This window comes from Leopardus geoffroyi, chromosome A3, assembly GCF_018350155.1.
Source record: "Leopardus geoffroyi isolate Oge1 chromosome A3, O.geoffroyi_Oge1_pat1.0, whole genome shotgun sequence".
Lineage (NCBI taxonomy): Eukaryota > Metazoa > Chordata > Mammalia > Carnivora > Felidae > Leopardus > Leopardus geoffroyi.
This window is the reverse complement of record NC_059336.1, coordinates 124,850,322-124,854,772: the sequence shown is the minus strand read 5'-3', so window position 1 is coordinate 124,854,772 and position 4,451 is coordinate 124,850,322. Positions and strand designations below refer to the sequence as shown.

Below are 4,451 nucleotides of genomic sequence, written 5' to 3'. Positions count from 1 at the left end.
GGGCAGATATCCAGGCCCAGGGCAGGCAGGCAGATGGAGCAGCCAGGGCCCTGGGGTCCAGAGGCCCTGGCAGGCAGGCCTTCCTGCTGTAAAGCCCTATGTCTAATAGGAAATGCAGGCTGGCAGAGAGGCAGGGGCGGCCAGCGCTGCTTCCTTCAGGGTCTCAGTGCCTCAGACGACTCAGCCTGTTCTTCGGTAGCCTCTTCACGTGGATTCTGAGTTCTGGGTCTGGGCAAACCCCTTTCTGGGAAAACAGAACTGATATCAGACTATGGCTTGTGGAACGAGACAGGCAGGAAGAGGGAGGTCCCCTTCTGCCAGCTGTGACCAGGCAGGGGATCCAGAAAGCTGGCCCAGGAGGCAGTGCACGTTGGAGCAGTGAGCGGGGAGCTGGTGGGGAGCCCAGCCATGGGCCCCCGTCCTGTAGGACTGGCAGTGCGGGGCACATTATTGATCATGGAAGGTAGGGCTCAAAGCAGACAGGGACCTCAGAGCTAGGTTGGAGGTGAGAGTGCTGCCCCTCGGGATCTCCTCTCCCTACTGGGAAGGCAGAGAGGGGCTCCCCCTCCGGTCCTTCTGCCACCAGCACAGCAAGCTTTGGTGGGGCCATTTCATCTCACAGCCAGCCCCTGCCTTGGTCCCAGGCTATGTGATGAGATGCTCAGAGACCTTCAACACACAGAGAGTGGACACCTCGCCTAGTACAGCCTCTGTACTAAGCTCTGGGGTTACTGAGTAAATGAAATACAGTGTCTTCCTGGTTGTGGAGAGTAAGGGCAACACACAGATTGTGCTGGGGAGCAAGGGTAACAGAATGCAGAGCTTGTCCAGGAGGCACAGAGGGCAGGTCCCAGCCTCAGGGTGAGAGTACAGACCCCAGAGGGCAGAAGGGCAGGCTGTGGATCCTGTGGGGACCACCATCCCCAGCCTGGTCTCAGCCTAGAGTTGCCAGACCCCCCCTCACTCCCTCCATCCCTTCCTGGGAAGCCTGTCATGGGCAACGGCCAACAGGAAAAAGAAAACCCTCCCTCTCAGTGCTCCCTCACAGAGCCTGTTTCTGGTCTGGGGACACAGGCCCCCTCCAAGGAACCAGCCAATTGGCCGGGCTGGGGTGATTGACACTCTGCCCCTCCGGAAAACCCAGAGTGACTTAGCTAAACAAACCTCCCAGCAGGCTGACCAGGTTATCCTGTCCCGTGACCAACGGTCGCTCACACCAGCCCAGTTTCCAGATCACATGTGTTTACCTTCATGGACTGCCTACCACGTGGAAGGTGTTGTACCGGGAGGGGCTTACAACATCCCTCAAAGACAGGCAGGGTGTCAGGTTATCACCTAACACTGCAGAACTAACCACCCAAAACACATTTACTTTGCCTGGGAATGTGCAGTGAGCAGGGCTCAGCAGGGCCAGCTTGTCTCTGCTCCACTGGGCATCAGCTCGAAGGCCGAGTTCAGTCATCATGTAGGGCCACTCACCTGCCTGGTTCTGGCTGGTAAGAGCCAACGGCTGGGGGCAGGAACAGCTGGGACTCCTCACACACACCTTTCTCCATGGCAGCTGCTGGGTAAGTAGACTTTTTACATGTGCTCGGGGCTCCTGGGGCAAGTGTCATGGGCAAGAGAAAGATGGGCAGACACCATATCCCCTTTTCTGACCTAGAATCAGGGGCCATATAGTATCATTCCTGCCTCCATTCATTGGAAGCATGTCTTCAAAGCCGCCCCATATTGAAGGGAGGACAATTAGATTCAGTCTTTTGATGGGAAGCATGCCAAAGAACGTGTGAACATGGCTGTGAACGTGTTTTTAACTCACCACACAAGACAAGGGTTATTGTCCCGTTTCAGAGAGGGTCTTAGTTGGGGCACCTGGCTGGCTCAGTCAGTAGAGCATGTGACTCTTGATCTTGGGGTCATGAGTTTGGGCCCCACGTTGGTCTCAGAGAGGCGCTTAGAATAAAGTGGCTTGTCGAATTCACACGGTAATTTGGAATTGGGTGAGAACTCTAAGCCACGGCTCCAAGACCAAGCCTTCCTTCTGTCCACCACATGGTTCAGCGACAAAGGGCTCACAGTTCTTAGAGCATCTGATGAAACCTATGGACAGTTTTCTCGGGGGAAAAGTGTACACATATAAAAACGCGTGGCTGTGAGATTGTGTGGGCACTCCCTCTTTCTCGTCCAGCATGTAAAAAGCTACAAGTGGCCACTCTTAACAACAGGTAAAGAGCTGCAAACACTGAACACTCAACAATCCTTCCTAGATCCTTCAGAGGTGGGGTCACCGGGCAAACCATGGCCCCCAGAACCAGAGAGACAGACAGGTGAGTGCCGTGACCACAGTGCAGCTTCCAGAATACACTGGAAGCAGTGCTGGGCAGTGCTGGTACAGGGACTGGACCAGAGAGATTGCTGGAGCCTGAGAGAGAAGAACTACAGGGGACCCGGTTGCGGGGGGGGGGGTGTCAGTTTTATCTCCAAGACCTCCCAGGTTTCCACAGTGAAAAGGAAAGAAAAATCCCCTCAAACTTGCTTCCAGCACGAGATGAGAAAAGGAACCATTTTGAAAGCTCCTCTTAACACACCCTGCCCTGGGGGAAACTAGTTAAGCACAGCCTAACCTGTGGGGATTTTATCTGAGTCTAACTGACCTAGGAAAAGGGAAATACCCAGTTCAGCCCAGTCTAGCCATCTTGTCCCACCTAAGTGGGGAGGAAAAAATGGAGAAACATTTGTGAAGTTCACAGCCCAGAGGCATAGGCTCGCTGAAAGATGGAGACCTAATCACAGGACTATAGAATGTTCCCCTCGCTCCGTGTGTCACAACCATATCACTAAAGACCTACTTATAGCAATTTCTTTTACCCAATGAATCATACAGCTGTCAAGAAAAAATTAAGGGCATACTAAAAGACAAAACACAGTTTGAAGAGACAGAATAGGGGTGCCCGGTTGGCTCAGTCGGTTAAGTGTCCAACTTCGGCTCAGGTCACGATCTCACAGTTTGTGAGTTCAAGCCCCGCATTGGGCTCTGTGCTGACAGTGTGAAGCCTGCTTGGGATTCCCTCTCTCCCTCTCTCTCTGTCCCACACCCTGCCGGCTCATGCTCTCTTTCTCTACCTCTCAAAATAAACATTAAAAACATTTTTTGAACATCTATAAGTAAGATGCTAACAACTCAAAAGAATAGACACCATGCAAGAACAGACAGACAACGTACAGAGAAATGGAAAGTCTAAGAAAGAACCGATAGAAATGCTAACAATCAAAAACACTAATAGAAATGAGGAATGCCTTGGATGGGTTTATTAGTGGACTGGACACAGCTGGGGAAGGTAGGGAATGTAGCCAATGGTATCGTAGCAGCGTTGTGTGGTGACAGATGGCGGTTACGTTAGTGGTGAGCACAGCATAACGCAGAGTATTCAAATCACTGTGTTGTACACCTGAAACCAGTGTAACATTGTGTGTCAGCTATATTTCAGTTTTAACAATTAAAAGAATTTGCTCGAGGATATCTCAGTAAATTCTGGGGAGCAAACCAGTGTGACCCCAAATCAGGCTAATCAATCGTCAACTCCACACGCTCCCAGCACAGCCACCACAGCCAGGGCAGCTAGAGCACAGCCAGGAGCACATTCCTGACCCCGCACCTGCCCGGCACCCTGGAGGCCTCTCCTGGGGCCCAACCTTGGGGCTCTGGGGAAGGCCTCGCTTGTGGTCACGCTCTGGGGCTTTCCTCTGCAGGTGCCACCATGGTGCTGGGTCAACAGGACATCACATGGAAGCAAAGGAGGAGTCCCCTTCCTGCTCCCCATGTGGATGGCCTCCTAGGGCCTGAAAGGAGAAAACCAGAACCCTCAAAGCAGCCACCGGTCTCCTCACGCCCGGGAGCAGACTGGCCAGGGTCCCAGGGCAGCCACACCACAGAACAAGAGTCCTCTTGGCTTTGATACAGCGAGGGGTAGTATGGTGGGTCCCGGCCCTCCTTTCCTTCCGATCACACGTGAGGGAGGAATGTGAACATCGCCAGCCCGCAGGGGAAAGAGGGGTTGAAAAGTCCTTTGGCTCTGCAATAAATAACCCCCACTCATCCTTGCTGTCGAGAAGCCTGTGTGTAGTAGAAAACAGAGAGGCTTGGGCGCCTGAGTGGCGCAGTTGGTTAAGCGTCCGACTTCAGCCAGGTCACGATCTCGCGGTCCGTGAGTTCGAGCCCCGCGTCAGGCTCTGGGCTGATGGCTCGGAGCCTGGAGCCTGTTTCCGATTCTGTGTCTCCCTCTCTCTCTGCCCCTCCCCCGTTCATGCTCTGTCTCTCTCTGTCCCAAAAATAAATAAAAGTTGAAAAAAAAAAATCTATTAAAAAAAAAAAAAAAGAAAAGAAAACAGAGAGGCTTTATACATGGAAACTTGTGGTACCGTCCCTGGCACCGGCCACATGACCTTCAGCA

The 4,451-nt window shown here is 53.0% G+C and overlaps 1 long non-coding RNA gene across 2 annotated transcripts; it reads left to right on the top strand.

Moving 5' to 3' along the window:
- The first annotated feature begins 221 nt into the window (after nt 1-221).
- Nucleotides 222-4,098, top strand: LOC123581500. 2 transcript variants are annotated; one of them, XR_006703764.1, is made up of 3 exons: nt 222-1,568; nt 2,189-2,327; nt 3,751-4,098. It is a non-coding gene; the product is annotated as an uncharacterized LOC123581500 (long non-coding RNA). The 2 variants fall into 2 exon arrangements; XR_006703763.1 differs by having other exon boundaries at nt 245-1,568; nt 2,226-2,327.
- The last annotated feature ends 353 nt before the right edge of the window (nt 4,099-4,451 follow it).